Source organism: Suricata suricatta, chromosome 4, assembly GCF_006229205.1.
Source record: "Suricata suricatta isolate VVHF042 chromosome 4, meerkat_22Aug2017_6uvM2_HiC, whole genome shotgun sequence".
NCBI lineage: Eukaryota > Metazoa > Chordata > Mammalia > Carnivora > Herpestidae > Suricata > Suricata suricatta.
The window spans coordinates 109,660,323-109,682,732 of NC_043703.1; the positions used below are offsets into that span (position 1 = coordinate 109,660,323).

General features: G+C 45.1%; 1 pseudogene; it reads right to left on the reverse strand.

Annotated features, from left to right (window-relative positions):
• Positions 1–14,737: 14,737 nt before the first annotated feature.
• LOC115290663 lies at positions 14,738–15,237 on the reverse strand (annotated as a pseudogene).
• Between the last annotated feature and the right edge of the window lie 7,173 nt (positions 15,238–22,410).

Here is a 22,410-nt window from a genome sequence, read left to right on the forward strand (position 1 = left end):
GGCCCCTGTTCTTCGTCTCCTGAGGCTTCTACTCATAGTCCTCCAGTTCTCTGTGCCTTTTGCACAGTGTAGATCATCACAATCTTATGTTTACATGTGTTAATTTATGATGATAGCCAACATTTTATAGCATTTACTTTGTGTCAAAGACTTCTTTTTTTAAAATGTTTTTTTAATGTTTATTAATTTTTGAGAGAGAGAGACACACACACACACACACACAGCATGAGTAGGGGAGGAGCAGAGAGAGAAGGAGACACAGAATCTAAAGCAGTTTCCAGGGTCTGAGCTGTCAGCACAAAGCCCAATGCAGGGCTCGAACTCATGAACTGTAAGATCATGATCTGAGCCAAAGTCAGATGCCCAACTGACTGAGCCACCCAGGTGCCCCTTGTGTTAGGCACTTCTGTCAGCAAAAAGTTACATTTCCTTAGACCAGTGGGCCAGTCCCAGACAGCTTATAAAACAGATTACATGTCCCCAACTCCAGAGATTCTGATTCAGTAGGTCTGAGTTGCAGCCCAAGAGGGTTTTTTTTTTTTTGTATTTCTAATGTTTATTTATTTTTGAGAGAGAGAGAGACAGAGACAGAGTGTGAGTGGGGGAGGGGCAGAGAGAAAAGGAGACCCAGAATCTGAAACAGGCTCCAGGCTCTGAGCTGTCAGCACAGGTCTGATGTGGGGCTCAAATCCACGAACCATGAGATCATGACCTGAGCCAAAATCAGACACTTAAGAATTTTTATTTCTAACAAGAGCAGATGCTATTCTAGATGCCACAATTTGAAAACCTCTATTGTAGAGCATCAGATGTCCCTCAGGTGGGCTTGTTAGAAATGGTCTTATACAAGGTTAGAAGGGCAATGGATAGTTTTTCTTAATAAAGGCTGAAAGGAAATCTTCATCATAATTCTCTATCAGGGTTCGGATATTGATAGATCATACCCCTCTAGAGTCGGAAAATCAATTGGTTCTTATGGTCCTCAGCAGTTGGATGACAGATGTAGGTGGGAAAAGCACCAGCGTTGGTGAGTGCCTGCTGTCTGTCAGGCACTGTACTGGGCACCTGCTTCCATGATAATCTCACGGAGGAACCACCAGTGTGGTTGGCATTAATCTTCCATTTTGCAGATGAGGAAACCAGGCTTTAGAGATGAAAGGGTCTACAGCAGACCTCTCAGTTGGTGTGCTGGAATGGCTCCTGTGCACTGAATTCTCAATCCCCTCAACCCCAGGGATGCCAGGACTGGGACATCCAGCCAGCCACTTCCTGAGAACAGAGCCCTCCTCTAGCCCCACTAGTTGACCCTAGGGTGCTCTGGCCCTAGAACGGACCTTCAGGGGAAGACACTGCTCCTCTGTCCTCTGACACTCACAGCTCTGAAGGGCAGGTGCTGGACTACAGGGGTGACCTGGGGAGCCTGCTCATGGACAAAGGCACAGGGAGGCTGGAGATAAAAAAAAAATTCTCAAGATTAATGATGAGGCTGAAGCACTAAACTGGTAAAATCCTCCCAGGTATGTTTGGGGAAAACAGACTCCCTTTCTGGTAAGAAAACAAAAAGTCCCTGAGGATACTTGTGCACCCCAATCTTAGGATACAGCTATGAGAGAGGAGGAGAAAACTGGGACTCAGCACCATGGAACTAGCTCTTAGCAAGGCTGGAAGATTGCCAGATGCTGTCCTTGGTGAAGTGTGGCAGAACCAGAGATTTATGACCCATATTTTAATAGTCTCTTGATTGGATGATTGGAACTCCCTATATTTTTGTCTGCTGGCTAAGTAGCTTGGTGTCTGCACAAGACCCAAAGTGCTCTAGCCAGACTCTGGACAGTCAATGGCTATATATGTTGGGGGAAATCTTAAGTAACTCGATTGACTTTCAGTTGTTGAGAGCATTGATTGTTTTTTTTAATTGCTTCTGGTTTATAAGACTCAAAATAGCCCTGGACAACAGAGCACAGGTTGCCCTATTGGTTCTTTAGACAATTCTTGACATATTTTATCCTCTAAAAGGGCCAGTTAATGTATCAGTTAATATATTAGGAGTTTCTAGTTCAAGCCAAAGCTTCCGTTGGTACGTCTACTGGACAATTCCCATTCATTCCCATGAGAAGGCAACTTCCAGAGAGTCACATGTCTCCATAAACTGTGAGATATTCTGCCCAAATGAGATATGTGTAGGGGTCATGCAGCCTCTCTTTTGTTTTGAATGTGATCTCCCAGCACTTGTTTTTCTTTCCTGAGGGACTTTTGTTCTTAGAACCTCCACCGGCTCTTGTTGTGGGGAAGGAAGCCATTTTACAGGGACACTAATTATTCCTCATGTTTGTTTAGTACTATCTAGTCTTTAGTGTTACAGAGAACACTGAAAACATCCTAGGCACTTCTGCTTTTATAAATAAAAAATTGAGGCCTAGGGAGATTAAGTGATTATCCAAAATGTCATGGCCAGCAAGAAGTAGGGCCAATGATTATAAATCTAGGGTCCTTGCCAGGACATTAGACTAATCTATTTATGGGTAGGGGATCCAGGCTCCAGGATGCCCGTGGAGAGAAACTCTTATTAAGTTTACTGAGGTATGTTACTTCTCTGCCATCTTCATACATAGGATTGGGGTACACACGCAAATGAGAGTGTGGGAGAGGAACCACAGCTCCCAAGTCCTCTCTTTAGGCAGGGTTTGGGAGGCTATAGGAAGGTTCCCCCTTCCCCATATTTCTCCCAATTCAGTTACTAAGTCAAGAAACCAAAGCTAATGGAATCAACATAAAATAGATTAGCTCTTGCATTGCCCTAAAGTAGTCTAGCTTAAGAAATGTTTAGAAAAGGGGCGCCTGGGTGGCTCAGTTGGTTAAGCGTCCGGCTTTGGCTCAGGTTATGATCTCACGGTTCGTGGGTTCGAGCCCCGCGTTGGGCTTTGTGCTAACAGCTAGCTCAGAGCCTGGAGCCTGTCTTCAGATTCTGTGTCTCCCTCTCTCTGACCCTCCCCTGCTCATGCTGTCTCTCTCTCAAAAATAAATAAAAAACATTTAAAAATTAAAAAAAAGAAATGTTTAGAAAAGATGATACCAGGGAGACCAAGGTACTTAGGCAATTAAAATATGAAGAATATACATATTGTGGCTGAATGACCAGACTCTTTGAGGTGACACTTAGCTGAAGGGCAGCAGTATGCACCAGGTCTGGCACAGGAAGGTTACAAGGGCTGGAAGACATGTGTTCTGATATAGATAGATAGATATTCCACAGGACGGCACTGGTTACACAGATATACCTGAGAGAAGAGGGAGAGAATTTTACAGCCTCCCATGAATTCATTCTGGAAAGATTTACAGAGCAGGCAGTGTGTGCCAGGGAAGGATGTATGGAGATGAAGACAGCAGGGTCCTGTATGAGTTTTTCATGCTGCAGAAAGATGCCGATGTGGGGACTGAAGGTGAGGTGGAGCCCAGAGTTGGAACAGATATTGTCAGCTCAGCTGCAGTTGAGAGTGACTGGGCTGCCTCCCAGCAAGGAGGGTGGCTGTGATCTCCTTAGATCTGCAGCCAGCAAGGCTCAGCGCTGACAGGGTCTCAGGGGAATCAGTTAGCTAACTGGTCCCCTAAAGAAATTCGGTTCCTAAAGAAATTCAGATCTGTTGGAAGAATCAGTGGACTTTAAGTTACACCGCCACCATTGCTCAGAACCCAAGACATTGCTTAGGGATCACATTTTCACAGCCCAATGTCAGTATACCTGCTCTAATATCAAAAGATATAACAACATTTTCCCCAACCTTGGAAATGTGGTTTTAGGTGTTGTTGACAAAAAGCTGTTGCTTAAAGCAATCTCCACCCCAAATCTCTTTAATAAGAAAAGTATTTGACATTTATTACTTACTTTGTGACAGGTGCTGCACATGCATTAGCTCACTGAATTCTCCTAATCAACCTCTGGGTAGGTCCTATTATTATTCCCAATTTATAGATGAGTAACTGAAGCTGAGAGAGTAAATGATTAGCTCAGGGTCACATCAGGAAAAAGTGGCTTAGTGGGGATTTGTAACTCCTGAGCCCATGCTTTGAGTCTAAGTAGCTTAATCACCGCATTAAACTGGGTCTTTATTGGAAACAATGCAATACCCAAGGCAAATTTCTGTTTCAGGCTTTTTCAGAAGGCTTCTCAGTAGAAGAGTGTATAGTTTCAGGAACTCAGGTTTATCATAATTTTTACTATATCATTATGTATTTATTTACCTATTTATTTTGCAGGGGAGGTGCAGAGAGAGAGAGGATTGGAAGTGGGCCTCATGCTGACAGCAGTAAGCCTGATGTGGGGCTCGAACTCATGAACCACAAGAACCACAAGATCATGACCTGAGCTGAAGTCAGATGCTCAACCAACTGAGCCACCCAGGCACCCCTGTAATTTTTTATTTTAAGAAATGACAATGATAAAGACTCTTTAATATACCTTAATTAAGGGAGGGCACTCATCTATAACATCCAAGTGAGGAGAAGCCAGAAGCTAAACATGTCTCCATGGTGCTGCCAGCAACGAAATGGAGAATAGTCACCCATCTATAAAGTGGGAGGGCTCAGAGCACCTACCCATTAGGGTGATGGTGAATATTAATTAAGTGAGGCAGGGTCTGTGAAACTAGTGCTGGGTTCAATAAGTAACTATAATTGATCACTCAAAGTTTTAGGGAGAAAGATAATGTGAGTAATAAAAAGGTGTTTTGTTGTTGTTCTTGCTGTTAAATGGGCATGGATAGGACTCGAATGAAAACTTTGGATATATTTAAAAAGATACACAGTAGTGTCTCCTACTTAAGACTCCCAGTAGATGCCTGAAACCTCAGATAGTACTGAACCCTATATATACTTTTTTCCTATCCATACACGCTAGGATAATGTTTACAAATTAGACACAGTAAGAGATTAACAGTGATAAAATAGAACAACTGTGATAAAACGCCGTATTACAAGTAAGTGATTTAAGTGTGGTCTCTGTCTCTCGAAATACCTAGTGCTGTGCTCACCCTTCTTCTGGTACTGATGGGAGATGATAAGCTGCCTGCGTGAGGAGAAGGGAGCCGGGCAGCGTAGGCATGTGATATAGCATTGGCCCGTTTGTCGGAAGGAGGATCGTCTGTTTCCCCCACCACATTTGACAGCAGTAACTGGAACCAAAACCACAGATAAGGTGGGGGGGGGACTACCGAAGATCAAACTTCAAAGATTTGCTGCCTGTTAGGGGACCCCTTTGAGATCTGCCTGAGACATTTATCTCTCTTCTGCTTTAGGAGCTACTTCAATGAAAATGGCTGACTTGCCAGGTCCTAAAACTTCTTGTCCCGTCAAAAGCCTCCAGCACCCACAAAAGGGGCCTGTAACTTTCCTTGAGATGTAAATGAAGCCTTTGAGACCTGGGCACTGAAAGTGGAAAGTGGCCCATTTTGTTTGTTGTTTTCCAGAACTCCCTGATAGCTACTGATAGCCAGGGAAGTCTGGGGCAGGGTCTGTTCCTGATACCATCTAAAAAGGGAGCCCAGTGAGGAGAAGGGATACTTTCCAAGAAGTGTGGCAAGGCTGAGGAATCTTGGTAACTTCCTCTTGTGAGTTTGCTTATCTCCTTTCTGTCTCCCTTTAGAGATTAGCAGTAAAACCCATCCAACCGCTCTTGTGAAAGACACCAACCTAATACCATTATTTCCTTTTGGCAACTCAGAGGTCCCGAAAGGTTGTACTACTCCTCAGTCATACAAAAAGTGAGGTGAGGAGAGGTTTAAGAACACATCTTCCAGGGCGCCTGGGTGGCTCTGTCGATTGACTGTCCGACTTCAGCTTGGGTCATGGATCTCATGGTTTGTGGGTTCAAGCCCCGTGTCACGCTTTGCACTGACAACATGGAACCTGCTTTGGATGCTCTCTCCCTCTCTCTCTCTCTCTGCCCCTCACCTGCTCATGCTCATTCTCAAAAGTTAATAAATGTTAAAAAAAAAACTGTTCTCATACACTTGCCACACTAGACCACTTGGCATCTCAACAAGGGCCCTTCTAAAAACCATGGTGAGGAGCTCTGGGTGTGGAGAGACACAGATCAGACTCGGGATCCCAGCTCCACCCCTAACTGTGCAACAGTGGAATGTTTCACAACCCTGTTAAAGCTTTAGTCCTTGCTCCCGTAAACATAGGGACAAAACGAGAATGCTCTACTTAAGGCTGAGTACAGGGCCTGGCAGAAAGTAATCCCTTAAAAGATGTTAGGTGTTCATATTCTTTCTAACAACTAATTCAAAGAAGTGCCTTTTAGGATTTTAGGGGACAGAACCTGCACAGTTGTTCAGGTCGACAACCAGATGGTTAGCCTTCTTACCTCAGAAGCTGCATGGAACTGTCTTTACTCAGCTCTACCCCTGTTGTACGCAAGATTTCTTTATCGCCCCCAGAAACCAGAGACCACCAGGGAGGCCGAAGCACGCATGCAAAAGCAAAGGGCTTTATTACGAATTTAGGCCCGGCCAGCCTAAACTCGGGCTCACAGACCTCAACAACACACTGGATCCACGTGGAGCGAGCCCCGAACAGGGCGGGGCAGGGCTTTTATGAGTTTGGGAAGGGGGAGTTACAGGAAATTGTGACGTAGGTACAGGGGTCCAATCATTATAGCATCACATCATTGACAGTAACTTTAACCAATTACAGAGTGGACCCAGAACCCTCAGGTAGGGCGTGACTAGGACCCTCCATCTTTAGGCCCGCCCTCAGAAATATTAATGGTGTTAGCTGGTCTTCAAGGTCAGAGGGGAAACCTGAATCAAATCTGCATCCTTACACCCCAATGTAAAAGCTGAAGTTTCTGCAGCAAGTGAGGGCTTGATAAATACTTAGTAATAACACCTGGGTTGGGGTGGGGTCCTAGATATACTTTTAAATCCAGGGGAGGGGGTATGGCATGTTCACCAAGAAAAGAAAAATTGGCTATGGGACAGCTATTGGCCCTGAGTGCTATTTCTATGTTGAAGGATGACTTACTGGAGCCACAGTCCACTCGCAGGTCATTGTACCGAAGAACAACTAGTTTTTATGTTTTGTTTGTTTTTTTAATTTATTTTTGAGAGACAGAGAGAGGGAGAGGGAGACACAGAATCTGAAGCAGGCTCCAGGCTCTGAGCTAGCTGTCAACACGGAGCCCGATGTGGGGCTCGAACCCACCAACCATGAGATCATGACCTGAGCTGAAACCGGACGCTTAACTGACTGGGCCACCCAGGCGCCCCAGAACAACTAGTTTTTAGAGAACTGGTTTGTTTACTCGGTGAGGCAGATTTTCACTCTTTGCTTACTGCTCCCAAGAGAGGTGTTCAACCCAGGGACCCAGGAGGAGGATGTTAAAGAAAACAAAAACTCAGTAACACTTGTTAAAAATGATAAGGCAGCTTTTACTCAGGATGACCGCAAGCGGGACTTTATAGCCAAGGAGGGATGTGGGTTAGTGGATGGAAAATTACTAAGAGGAAACATCAGGGATAAGAGGGCGTCTGGCTAAAGCTACCAGAATCACAGGATTCTTGCTGAAGGCAGGCCCAGTGATAAGACATCACCTGGGAGCTCTGGGGGAGGAGGCACCTGACGGAGGGAGAGCAGATAATTGAGCTTGAAGGAGTGTGGTTCTGGTTAGACTGACTTAGCAGGGGTTTTGCTAAAACTGGGTTTTACAAGGAAGCCGACAGGATGGGCCTAGGAGAAGTTTCAGAAGTCTGACTGAAGTTTGGTCCAGCAAAGAATCTTTGCCAAGGTTATAAGTCTGACCTTCCCCAGTGCAGGCCAGCTGGTGGGGCTTCCTCGATGCCTCTAACCTTTGTCTGTGAAGGAAATCATTGCTGCAGAAAGAATTCAGACAGGTTTGCAAACACCCAGATTTGGGTGGGGGAGGGGGCGGTGAGTTGGGGAGAAGCATCCCGTGCAGTAAGAAGTCCATATCTTACTGAGAGAATCTGTAGTTCAGGAATAAAGGAAAGCCAACGAAGAGAGAAATCTGTCTTGGCTAAAGGAGGCGTCTTGCATCTGACCACAAGTAGTCTGGAACAGCAACTAGATTTCCTCAAGGAGGCTAACGGCACATTCTATTTTCTCCTTTGTTAAGAGACCATCTAGGTGGTGTGTGTGTGTTTGTGTGTTTGAGTTTAATTATTTTTTGAGAGAAGGCAAAGGAGTGGGGTTGATAGAGGAATCGAAGCAGCCTCCACACTGACAGCAGCAAGCCCGATGTGGGGCTCAAACTCACGAACTGTGAGATCATGACCTGAGCCGAAGTCGAACCTGGTTAAGCCACTTATGCACCCCAAGAGGCGAGGTTTTTAATCAGCCCCCACAGCCTTTCCAGAGATGGGTCTCTGCCCAGAGAGACCAAAAGCCGAGGCTCACGAGGCTCACGTAGGCTGAGGATATAGGCTCAGGGAGGCCTCTCCTTGGATTTCCGCCTACTGGGGCTTGCCTCTTAACAGAGGCAGAACCCCACCTGGCTCCTATTAATCACATTTTTATTATGGAGGACAAGAGCGGAGAGCTCTAGTTCTACGTTGACTTGGGAGAGAACCTGGGATGAAGGCTCCCAGCTTCACTCTGTACTGAAGTACACACAAGTAAACACAAGTTTAGCAGGACTGATGCAAAGATCCTACCGTCTCCTCCTCCTTTCCTGTGGAGTAGTTGGAAGAAGTCTATAAAACCACATTATTTTCAGCCTTTGAGGTGAGGCTGATCCACCCCTCCCCAAGCTCATTCCTTTGAAATGCAGAATCGTTGTTTTTTTTTTCTTTTTTTTTTTTTTTTGCCCCGGGCCTGGCCTGGGCGCCTGGTTTGCTCAGGCATTGTCCTGGAGCAAAGCAAGCTCAGATCTGCCAGTGTCAGCAGGGTTTCCGCACCGCCTTGGGAGTAGGGAAGTGCAGACCTGCCTGTGGGAAGGGTTTAAAGGAACCACCCAGGGCATTTAGAGGTCATGATTTAAGTAGTCAGTCCATTTCTTCACCCAAGCGGGTCGGGGGGGGGGGGGGGGGGGGGGGGGGGGGGGGGGGGGGGGGGGGATCCAGTAGAGCAGTCACAGGGGAGACAGAGCGAGGGGGTCGGCAGCAGGGTGTTATTTCCAAGGAAGGACTGATTACTCAGGTAAGTTCAGAAATACCCTTTGTGTGATTAAGAAATGCCTCACGACACAGTTCTAATTATTGAGGAAGTGTGTCTTTAAAAAAAATATCAGAAATATTTCAACACATGAAAATATGCACAGTACTTATAACTCACGAGTATGAACTCCTCTAACACCCTGATTTAACATGAAGCCCTATTGAATTTTATTTAATTTTTAGGAATAGAATCTTACAAGCCCTCTTGTGCTCGCTCTCCATTTCTCTACCCCATAGGAGGGGCTATGCATTTCATTCCATCATAAGTAGTTTCACAGCAGTCAGAGAAATAGAAGCTTGTAAATTAGCTACTAGCATTAAAACATTCCCTCTAACTTCTTCCTCTTCTTCAGGTCAGCAACGTTATCTTCAGTAGGAGCATCACCGTCATTTACAATAAAATATGTCTTCACTACCATAAATTGCAATACAACCTCCAAGTCATAGATTGTTCTGGAAGGGGTCTGAAGTGGCCTTAACAGTTACGATTGAGAAAACTAAGACCCCAACTGGTGACCTGTCTGTATAGTGACACCTCACACCCAGGTGCAGAAGCTGGGAAGGAATGGCGTGACTCTGCCCACAGCCCCAGCACCCCTGGCCTGGATCCGAATGCAGGAGAGGTGCCCCGTAACCACCTGCTGCATGATTCCCTTTGTTAACGAACAAATGAGCAGCTAAGTCCTGCCCACAGTGCAGATATGGTTTGTACCCTGAACTTCTGCCCAATCAGTGAAAATCTATTAGGGATTCATCATGTTACTTAACATAATGAATGGAATGTTTCACAAAATGTCCAAAGTCTAGGAAAAGTCACTTGGGATCTTTAAAACACTTCAGTTGGGCAGTAGGTTTTCATTAATATGCAAGAGAAAGTCTTAGCTTTTTGGTGGGAATCACACACACACACACACACACACACACACACACACACACACACACACACACACACACACCCCTAAAGAAAGAAAAAAAATCAGGGTTGCCCAGGTGGCTCAGTTGTTAATCATCTGACTTTGGCTCAGGTCGTGATCTCATGGTTCATGAGTTCAGACCCCGCATCAGGCTCTGTGCTGACAGCTAGATCAGAGCTTGGAGCCTGCTTTGGATTCTGTGTCTCCCTCTCTCTCTGCCACGCCCCCACTCGCTCTGTGTCTCTTTCTCTGTCTCTGTCGGTCTCAAAATAATAAAAAATAAACATTAAAAATTCTTTAAAAAAAAATTAGACCCTGCCGTCAATGTTTAGCATAGAACAATAAAATGCCCAGAAGCCAGTTGCCCTGGGATGGTACGTCCTATTTATTTATCTATTGTCTTTTATGTGCCAGGAAATAAGAATGGATAAATCACAGCCCTACAGGAGCACGGAAGAGTGAGTGCACATCTCTCGCCTGGTGTAGCATTTATAAGCTTACTGGCTAGCCTGAGGGGCACAGCTGGGAGCTGCAGGAGAGAGATGTAAAAACCCCTACAGATGCCAGTTTTTTTGGTGGGACTCAAAGCCAGGTTTCAGTAACACCAAGCTCTAACTGACCCAGATTGCTGCAGAGTTCTTAAGGGTCGGCCTCGATTTCTCCCCAGGGATCTAGTCTGGGCAGAGAGGTAACAGGACTGCCTGGGGAGGGGCCTGCTGCTGTGACTCTTGGCTGGATGGGCATATCAAGACCATACCTGAGTGGGTGTCAGGCACTCATTGACTCCTTGTAACAAACCTGTGAGGCAGGTGCTGTGAAATCCTTCAGTGCAGATGAGGAAACCAAGGTGCAGAAAGGTTAAGTATCTTATCTAAGATCACACTGAAGGAAGTAGTGAAGTGAAGTTCTTTCCCAGTCCAGGGACTCCACAGCTCATGTCTCCCTCTCTTGTTTTTTTAAATACGTTGTAACTTACAGTAAAATTCACTCTTGTTAGTGGTGTTCACTTCTTTTTTTTTTTTTTAATGTTTATTCATTTTTGAGGGAGAGAGACAGACAGAATGTGAGTGAGGGAGGGGCAGAGAATGAGGGAGACACAGAATCCGAAGCAGGCTCCAGGCTCTGAGCTGTCAGCACAGATCCTGGCCCAGGGCTCATGAACTGCAAGGTTGTGATCTGAGCTAAATAAAGTCAGAGGCTTAACTGACTCAGCCACCTAGGCGCCCCAGTGGTGTACAACTCCATGACTCTGACAAATGCATCCAAGTGCATGACTGCCACCACACCAGCAGATAGAGTAGTCTCATGATCCCCAAAATATCCTGAGCACCTGGGTGGCTCAGTTGGTTAAGCATCCAATTCTTACAGTTTGTGAGTTCAAGCCCTGTGTTGGGCTTCTCTTGGGCTTCTCTTGCTCTCTCTCTCGGACTTTCCTCTGCCTGCACGCTCTCTCTCTCACAATAAAAAAATAAACATTAAAAAAAATTCCCTCGTGTCCTTTGGTAGTCAGTCTCCTCCCTCCAAACACCTGCACCCTGGGCATCAAGGGATCCATCCGTCAGTTTTGCCTTTTCCAGAATGTCATATAAAAATTTGAATCATGTAGCCTTATGAGACTGGCTCTTTTCACTTAGCAAAATGCCTTTGAGATCTAGTCTTCTTCTGTATTTGCATCCATCTGTTGTTTGTTCCTTTTTATTGATGAACACTGTTACATTGTATGGATGTACCACTGTTTGTTTCCATTCACTAGCTGAAGGGCATTTGGGCGGTGCCCAGTTTGGGGGCATTACGGATAAGTGTGCATAAACATCTGTGTCCAGGTTCTCTTGTGAACTAACGTTTTTCTTTCTCTTCGGTTAATACCTACAAATGGGCTCATGTAGCTCCTGCTTCTAACCAGACCCCAAGGTGCTAAGGATCCTAGACGTGTTCACAGCGCCTCCTATGGGGGTGAGGGCATAAAGATTATTTTTTTATTCTCAACCTTTCAGAAAACTTGGAAGTAATTGTTTTTGTTCTAGTCTTCACATTTTTTAATATAGAAGAAAACGATTTTATAATTATAATAATTAAGGTCTTAAGCTAAAGGGGCACCTAGGTGGCTCAGTCGGTTAAGCGTCTGGCTTCGGCTCAGGTCATGATCTTACAGTTCATGGGTTCAAGGCCCGCGTCAGGCTCTGTGCTGACGGCTAGCGCAGAGCCTGGAGCCTGTTTCGAATCCTGTGTCTCCCTCTCTCTGACCCTCCCCTACTCGTGCTGTCTCTGTCTCTCAAAAAATAAATTTAAAAAGGGAAAAAAATTAAAGTCTGAAGCTAAAAACGTGATGTTTGATCTGTGACAAGTGCTAAAAACAACACTACACTTTTTACTCTTTGTAATCTTAGTTCTCACACCCCAACATAACGCACCCTTTTGCCTCGATGAGGCATACATTCCTAGATGTTTCCTATGTCACTCTGAAAGCAATTCTGGTCATACTGGCATGTAAAAGGGAGAAGATGTAAGTGACATTTTTCTTTCCCTCCTCTCTAGAAGTCTCCTCTTTCCTCTCAGGTTTATTTTAACTCTAATCCATTCTCCTCCACTTGCCTAGTCCCCTCCCTTCTTACCCATCATCTGCTTTGGAAGAGGGAGCTGGGTTCTCAAATGGAAGCCTCCTTGCTATTTATTTGGTTAAAATCCCTATCTCAAGTCAAGGGCATCTGCTAAGCCATGTCACCTGACTTTGTGTCCTGATATGTGCATGTAAGCAGTGTGGGAATCTTCCCATTTCCAGTGACCCTGCTCTTCCACTGTTATGTGGTGAATCACTGGCTTTCCCACAACATGGGTTTTGGTGAATCCACAAAATTAAATAGAACTTAATGAAAAGAATTCACCTGCCACACCTCTCTTATATAGGTAGGGGTATCATTTTCCCCTTCTCTGGGCTGCTGTATTGAGAACTTGTCTCAGAGTTAATGCTGGACTGCTTATACATTCAACACAAGCATAAGCAAGGATCGAGAAAACCATCCTTGGTATGGTCTGCTGGGCTCATTTTCGGAAGCCAAGTGTGTCATCTTTTGAGGTTTCTGAGTGTCTGAGCCTGTGTTCTCCTGAAAGCAGCACGGGACAGGAATGCTTCTATGTGAGTTACCCATCAGAGTGAAACAGGGAAGGAGGAAGAGCCAATAAAAGGATGTATTATTGAATTGGCTACCTTCTGAGTAGCTCTCTGAAATGCATCTCAGGAACATTCTGAGGTGAGGGAGAGAAAATGGGGAAGCATTTTTGCTTCTGCTCTCAGCCCCTACTGGGCAAGGGCAGCCCCATGGGCATCAATACCTCTGCACTCGCCTGGCGTCTGTGGCAGTGTGGGGAAAGCCATGGCTATGATCCCCACATAGGCCCATTGGTTACACAACGTCATTTCAACTATGGCTGGTGTTAGTTGGGCTTCAGGCTCTTGCGGAGTAGGCGGCCAAGCTCTAGGGAACCTCCTAGGACTTGGATGGAGCCTCTGTCTTCCTATAGTCATGGCTGAAAAACTCTTGCTGCCCCATGTGAGCTGGCAAGGGTGGTGGCTGTGGAATTTCCATTTGGAAGAGGCCTGGGGGCAGCCACTGACTGGGGCTTGGTGGTAGATCTTGAAGCTGTGTTTGCACAGCAGACATTGCGTTTGCTTAGACTGTCATCTGAGGGTGGTTGAAGGAGAGTGGGGGCTCTTAGCCCCACCAAGGGCGAGGTCCTTTTGAGCAAGTTCTGTCCATGGTAGCCCAGAGTCGTCAATGCTATCCATGCCTTGTCTCTGCCCAATTGTGCAGAATCCTTGGCTGGGCTCTTCACATTTCTCATCCCATGTGCCAATGTGGCCTGCCCACTCCCTCACTGGGGAGAAGGTGAAAGTGAGCAAAGAAGCAGTCCTCTCCCAGAACAGGAGCTATAAATGAGGCCTTGGTTGCCAAGCCTTCAGGGAAATACCTTCAATCCCCAAAGTTTGTGACTCCCGGATTCCAGGCAGTGTGATCCAAGCACAACAGTGAGAGCAGGCAGTTACGCCGTGTCCTCTGGTGCCAAGTTTTCAGAGCAGGAGTCCTGGCGGTCATACTTACTCAATCAGCCCTTAGACCTGAAGGAAGGGAGACCTGCTTAGTATGTGATTTGTATTCCTTTATGCATGTCTTAGCTTGAAAAGCACTTGCAAATGACACGTATCCTTAATCCTCAGCAACTGTCTCTTAAACCTTGGTTTTGCTCCTGGTAAACATCACTATTTCCTCCCCAATTAGCTTTGACTTGGGGGAGGGGGCAGGGCAGAACAGTGAAGCAAATTGTCTAGAATTCCTTTGCTTTGTGGCTTTGCTCACATGTCTTTGCCATGTCATTCTCCCTCACTATCACTACTTCTAGCCATCCAGTACCTTGAAGCCCCATTCTTCCTCCCAGTTGTCTGACTGCTCCAGTACCCAGAGCTCATCTTTGAAAATATAGCACTTTTTTGTTCAGCTCACTTGGCCATGCATCACTTCTGTCTAATGGCAGCTCTAGTCTTATAACTTATTTTTTTCAGGTATTTATTTTTTTCTGCCTTATCTTTGTCTCCCTCCCTGCAGATTATGAGCTCCTTGAATTTGCTTTTTTTTAAATTTAATAAAGTTTTATTTTTCATAATGTATAGTTGGTGGGACCTGTGTATGCATCTTCACCTGGTGCATCTCCGCCCTTGGTATTTCTGGTGTAAATCACTTGAGCTCTGTGCTTTGACACCGGTTCAATGAGTCTTCTACTAAGGAGCTCCTGAAGGGCTTCCCTGGTCAGGAAACCCCAAATCTCCAGTCTCTCAGAGGCAACAGCTGGGATTATAAGCTTATAGTTGGGAACTTCCTTATGGAGTTGGTCATATGTCGCTTTGTCAAACAAGACAAGGTCATTGAGCTTGTCCCGAACTTTGCCTCTGGACCGTTCTTCTTTTTGGCCTTGCCCCCAGATTTGTTCACTGGGTCTTTGTCTTTCTTGGGCGACTATCCAGCATCTTTCTTCTTGTTGTCCCTGTAGCATAGTGAAGCTCGGAGAACAGCTGCCCTCACTGCAGGCTCACTAAGATGTTGGACAAAAAAGCCCCTTGAATTTGCTTTGCATTTCTCTGAACCTGCACAGGGCCTCATCCAGTGCCTTAGACACAGTAGGTCAAGAAATGCTCCTTGAATCAATAAATGAATAGAAAAAAGACTCATAAAAATTTGGGGGAGGACACTGATGGCCTCTCTCTCTGCCAGGTCTTAAACATATTCAAGAAATTAGCTAGTCCTGTGCCCTTTGGACCAGGGCTTGCTTGCTAGCATCTTTGTTCCTTCCACAGACATTTCTTGAATACCATTCCTAACAGCAATCATTAATGGTGTAGGCTCCAAAGAAAGACCACCTTGATTCAAATCCTAGCTCCTCCTTCTAGGCTGCGTGACCTTGGACAAGTGATTCAAGCTCCCTGAGCTTCATTTTCCTAATTTGTAAAATGGGAATAATGATAATGCTGGACTCTGAGGGTTGTCATGCAGTTGAGATGAAGTAATGTATATAAAACTTTGACAGGAACCAAATGCTCAGAGGAATAAGATATGGTGCCTGTCTGTGGGCAGCTCATTACCCAACAGAGAAATAAATACATACTAATGCAACTGTGTATCTTGAGTTGAGCACCCAGAAGCCAACCAGGAGACACGAATTCAGGTGCAAGTAGTTTGTTTGGAAGAGATGCCACGAAGCCCGGGGAAGGGCCCGGGGAGGGGAGATAATCTATGATAGTTTAATGAACAGGTTACTGCCGTGGGCAACTGGGGTTCAGCCCTGCTGGGACCTCTGGGAGCCAGACAACTCAGAGTTGCCCCTCCTCCTCTCAAGGGCAAGAAAGTTGGGGCGTTTTTCACCCACTATCTCCTGTTACTCATTGCTCGAGGGTTGTTCTCAAAGGCCATCTCTCCTGCACTTTCATCCTGCTCTCCACAAGCAAAGAAAACTCTCAGGCCAAGAGTGAAAGGTGCCTACAGAAGACAGCCTGGAGACAGGGTCAGAGTCCCCACTAGACACTGTGTGGGGACTGTAGGTGGGGTATGGACCATGAAAACACTGGCTGTGAGTTACTCCTGTCATCTGTGAGAGCCGGTGGAGGAATATAATAATCACTCTTAAAGTCGTCTAAGGAGGGGATTGGGTGTGGGGCAAATGCCTCTGAAGAGACCCTGTGGCCTGTACAAGGAGTGTGCTCAAATCCCATCCATGCCCTCTCCTGGCAGCGCGGAAGGTCAGCTCTGGAAATGCAGAGACTGCCTGCTGCCCAGGGTCTCCGTGGGAAAGGCTCAGGCTAATTGTCTCACCAGGAGTCCCAGGCCCTGCTGTGCTAGGAAAGAGCCAGCTCACCGATTCAAAGAGGCTCCTGCTGCTTCAGGCACCTCCTTCCACTTCTTAAACCTGAGAGGGAAAGGGAACAAATGTACAAAAAGCACAGTAAATTTAGGAAAAAATTGCAGTTTTGCCATTATATGTTCTTCACTACAGTCTGTCTTCTCCTGCCATAACTGTCTCCAGAACTTATGGTCAGAAAAAAATAGGCTTGGGGTACCTGGGTGGCTCAGTCTGTTGAGCTTCAGTTGGACTCTTGATTTCTGCTCATCCCAGGGTCCTGGGATCAAGCCTTGTGTCAGGGTCTGTGCTGAGCATGGAGCCTGCTTGATATTTTCACTCTCACCCTTTGCCTCTCTCCCTTGCTCGTGCTTTGTCTCTCTCTCCAAAATTAAAGGGGAAAAAAAGGAAAAGAAAAGGGAAAGGGGTGCCTGGGTGACTCAGTGGGTTAAGCTTCCAACTTCCACTCAAGTCATGATCTCGCAGTTTGTGAGTTCTAGTCCCACATCGGGCTCTGTGCTGACAGCTCAGTGCCTAGAGCCTGCTTCGGATTCTGTGTCTCCCTCTCTCTGTCTTTTGCTGTCTTTTGATCGCTCTCCAAAAAATAAATAAACATTAAAAAAAAAAAAGAAAGAGAAAGGAAAAAATAGGCTTTTGAACAGAACTGGAGAGAATTCAAGACATATTCCTTATTCCCTAGGCAGTTTGAAAGGGTCCCTTGGGGACTTGCTGCAAGTCTGGCTCATAGGAATAGCCAGAGTAGGAGGTACAAGACAGGGTAACTTGGAGGTGTTTGTAGGGCCCCCCGGGCACCCCATGCCCCCATATTTTGGCTGTAATAGTAATTCCATGCCTGCAGTTTTGATTTTTTAAAAAATATTCATTGTTGTCTCTATCAGAGCATGAATTTGGGGGAGGTGAGTAGGGTTCCCCCCAAAATTCATGTCCACTCAGAACCTCAGAATGTGACCATATTTGGAACTTGGGTCTTTGCAGATGTAATTGGTTAAGATTAGGTCATACAGGGGCGCCTGGGTGGCTCAGTCGGTTAAGCCTCCGACTTCGGCTCAGGTCAGATCTCACATTCGTGGGTTCGAGCCCTGCGTCAGGCTCTGTGCTGACAGCTAGCTCAGAGCCTGGAGCCTGTTTCAGATTCTGTGTCTCCCTCTCTCTCTGCCCCTCCCCCTCTCATGCTCTGTCTCTTCTGTATCAAAAATAAATAAAAGCATTAAAAAAAAAATTTAAAGATTAGGTCATACAGAATCAGGGTAGGCCCTAAATCCAGTATGACTGGTGTCTTGTAAAAAGAAGGCAATTTGCACGCAGAGGCACAGATATGCAGGGAAGGGGGCCACGGGTGGGCAGAGGCAGAGATTGCAGAGGTGAAGCTGCAAGCCAAGGAAAACCAAATATGGCTGGCAACCATCGGACACGGGAGGAGTCAAGGAAGGAATCTCTTCTGTACCCTTCAGAGGGAGCGCAACACTGCTGGCACCTAGGTTTCTGTCTAGTGGCCTCCAGAACTGTGAGATAATCCCTTCCTATTGTTTTGAGCGCCCCCGTCTGTGTCACTTGTTATGGCAGTGTTTAGTTCAAAGAATGTTGGTTGACTCAAGATGTAAAAGGGAGCTTCTTGAAGAGTATACATCAGCTGAAGGTATGGTCCTTTCCATCCTGGCTGCTGTCACAGCTGTAGAAATTAGGGTATCAGATGTTGAGAGTAGGACCCAGGGTTTGGGGTGCTGGGCAGTTGCCTCTTGGGAGGACCAGACAGTACTAGGGAAAGGAAACACTTAAGAGGGAGTTGAAAGGGAGCCAAGATTTCTTTCATCTGCTTCCCAGTTTGGGCTAGCACTGGCCTGGTTTCAGGGCCCTCACATCTAATTATATGAGTTCAGAAAGGCTCAGACACTCTTTCTGGGTGTGGGGCAAATCCTCAAGAATCTAAGGTCCTGACCGTGGATTCCTCCAGCTGGACTCTAGAGGACAGGGTATCACCAGGGGTGGGGAGAAGGGGATGGTGGTTTGGAGTTGAAGTCAACTTTCGCAAATAGCCCATTGTTCTCTTTCATCCTTCTGTGAAAGAGGATCAGAAGTTCACTGCATGGCTCTAAGGAAGTTCCTGGCAGCTCTGTTTATAATAGCAAGATTTTGGAAATGACCCAAGTGTCTGACAATGGATGATTGGTTACATAAAGCACGGTTTAGCCAGACACTGGAATTCTATTCAGCCATTAAAAATGATGTCATGGATGACTGTTTATTGACACAATAAGAGGATATCATATATGGAAAACATACAGTGCACATATATAATATTTTACACAAATACTATATGTATGACATATGTTTGCAGCATAGGAAAAGATCCACAGGAGATAAGACCAAGGTTTTAATAGGGGATTTCACTTGCTGGTAAGATTGTGGGTGATTTTCTCCTTGACAATAGACATATATTTGTTTGTAATATAAAACTAAAGTTGTTTTTAGTTCTAAAAAATATTTCTCCAGTGTTGTATAGATTGACCATGAGCTTACTCTCTCCTTCTCCTCTATCAGAACTTACTTTTCTGTATTTTGTTTTGTTATGTTTTGTTTTGTTTTAGCACAGATCTGGGTTCTCTATCTCACAGAGTCAACAGAGAGCCACAAGAGCAGCACGGAGAAAGCCTTGTCACCAGGGCGGATGGGCAGTCCTGCCGCAGATTCGGGCATCCTCTTGAGGCTCACCTCTCTGGCACTGAGATCAGCTGAGATCACCTGGGATGGTCCTTCCTCTTTGTGCAGGAGAGCGTAGCCTCCCTGACCTCAACTCCTGCAGACCATTCAATGTTGTGTCGGCCTTTTATTCTCTCTGCTAAATCTGGTCTTGCTAGAAATCTCAAATTTCACACCATGTCTCTAAATATTGATTTAAAAAAGGTTTAATGTTCTACTTGAGTTCAACTCAGCCAGCATTTATTTTACTGATGACTTTGTGCCAGGCTTGATCACCAAGACAAGGGTCTACCCTTGAGAAGGGACGATGGCTCATAGGGGTGCCTCTTAGGTGTCAGACACTGTGCTGAGGACTTCATATACATTTTCTCAATTTAACTGATTAGCAATCCTTCGAGTAAGTGCTACTTCGAGTATGGCACAGATGAAAAATTAAGGTTTAGCAAGTGCTCAGTAATTGTTTAACAGCAAGACAGGAATTTATATCCAGCTCTGTCTGACTCTACTACCACCACCACAACCACTACTACTACTACTGCTACTGCTACTGCTGCTACTACTACTTTATTCTAACTACTAATAGTGTTATGACTGTGACCACTGTTACTATGGCTATAGCTTTTGCTGCTGCTACTATGACTTTATTCCCCTCTACTTACTCTAAATACTACTACTACTTTATTCTTACTACTACTGCTATTGCTACAGCTATGACTACTGTTACTACACCAACAACACTACTAGTACTATTACTGCTACTGTTACCACCTCTTTCTCCTCTAAATACCTTACAGTCCAGAGTGTTTCCATTAGACAGTGCTCAGTGAACCATATGTCATAGTTTACTTAACTCTTCCTTATTTTGAACAAGTAGGTACTTTGAAATATTTCTACTATTATAACAAGATGCTATTATTGTATATCCATAGCTTGTGGGGACCTTTAAAAAAGCTCTTACATATACATATACATTATGTGTGTATGAGAAAAAAGACTAGAAGAAAATACACTGAACATTTGACAACAATTACACATAGGGAGTGGGACAGGGCATGGCAAGATGAGTCACTTTTAAAAAATAGACTAATTTTTAGAGCATGTTTAGTTTACCAGCAAAACTGCAGGGAAGGTGCAGGGACCTCCCACACATCCCCTGCCTCACCCGCTCCAGCCTCCTCTCCTTACCGGCATCCCCCACCAGAGTGGTACGTTTGTTACAGTCGATGAACCCACATTGGAAGGATATCATGGTTGCTTCCAAGTTTTGGCAAAGACATCTTGCTTTGCTTCCAAGTTTTGAATTAAGCTGCTATAAACATCCATGTGCAAATTTTTGTGTGGACATGTTTTCAACTCATTTGGGTGAATACCAAAGGGCACATTGCTGGGTTGTATGGTAAGAGTATAGTTTGTAGGAAGCTGCCAAATTGTCTTCCAAAGTGGCTGTACCATTTTGCATTCCCACCAGCAGCAAATGAGTGTTTCCATTGCTCCAGGTTCCAGCCAGCATTTGGTGCTGCTAGCATTTTGGATCTGACCGTTTTAATAGGTGTGTAGTGGTATCTCATTGTTTTAACTTGCAGTCCCCTAATGACATATGTTGTTGAACATCTTTTTATACGCTTATTTTTCAGCTGCATATTGACTTTGGTGAGGTGTCTGTTCAGGTCTTTTGCCCATTTTTAAATCACGCTGTTCATTTTCTTATTGTTGAGTTGTATGAGTTCTTTGTGTATTTTAGACAACAGTCCTTTATTAGCTAGGTCTTTTGCAAACATTCTCTCCCAGTATGTGGCTTGTCTTTTCATTTCCTCAAGCATTTTCACTTTTTGCTTTACACACTTCATTTTGCTTATTTCCCCCAAAGGGCATACAGTGTTTTTTTGTGATACAATTTTTTTAAAACACTGCCTTCTAATGCATTCAGAAGCATACAAATAAGCTAGAATTGATCAGTAATACAACTGCTTTTAGAAGATTCCTAGGCAAAATAAAACATTTGCCCTAGGGGCGCCTGGGTGGCTCAGTCGGTTAAACCTCTGACTTCGGCTCAGGTCAGATCTCACGTTCGTGGGTTCGAGCCACCTGTCAGGCTCTGTGCTGACAGCAAGCTCAGAGCCGGGAGCCTGCTTCCGGTTCTGTGTCTCCTCTCTCTGCCCCTCCCCCTCTCATGCTTTGTCTCTCTCTATCAAAAAAAAAAAAAAAAATTTGCCCTAACCGGGAGCTAACTTTCTGGCTCTGCCCTGTGAGGAGAGAGTCATAAGCATGGGGAGCATCTCACACTGAAGGTAATGAGCTTCTTAATAGCTTGTGTGCGGTTATGACTGTGTCATGTATTTCAGAGTTTAATGACTATATTATGCATTTATATGTCTGATAGGGACTTGGATAAACAGGAGAGTCTATGCCTCCCTGAAAAGAAATCCTAACAAATTGGATTCCCTTTAGCTAAAGGAAGAATCTGGAACCAGCATCAGCTAGAGAGCAGAGGAAGGTTTAGACAGACAGCACCCTGGAGGCCAGAAAAAGACATTTGGCAGAGTATAGACTTTTCCAGCTTATGGGCTTCTGTGGCCCTTGTAGGAGGAGGCTCTGTATTTATGGTTAAAGGCTGTGGGTCCCAGACCCACCCTACTGTAAACTGACTGTGGGACTCAAAGATGCTAAGCTTTTTGAGCCACACTTCCCTTATTTTGGAAAGTCCAGATGATAACAATAGTAACTATCTTACAGGGTTGTTATGGGGATTAAATGGTGCTTCACTTTCAAAATGCTTTGTAAAGAACAAGGTGCTTGTTCTAACATGCGGTCTAAGCATTCCTTGGGTATTTAGACAGACTGTGTTTGAATGTCTGTTGTGTGCCAAGCCCTGGGCATGCAAGAGGCATTAATGCCTGCTGCTTACAATCAAAAACCTGTCAGGCAACATGAAAAGTCAGATATGTGAAAGAACCATCTCAATATTATTGCATTGGAACTTACACCATATAACTTGCTCCTCAAAAATACAGGGTCACCTGTGTCATTCATTAGGATGAGAATGTTCTCTTCATATTCCAGTGTAGACTGCAGAGGGTAGGACCTGGCTCCTTTAACTCCACAACAACTTACATATAGTATTGAGTGAAAAATATTCATGTATGGAGGGCTCTCCTGGACCAGGCTCTATGTTAAAACCTCTTAGGTATATATTTAGATATATCTTATGTATCTTTAAAACAACC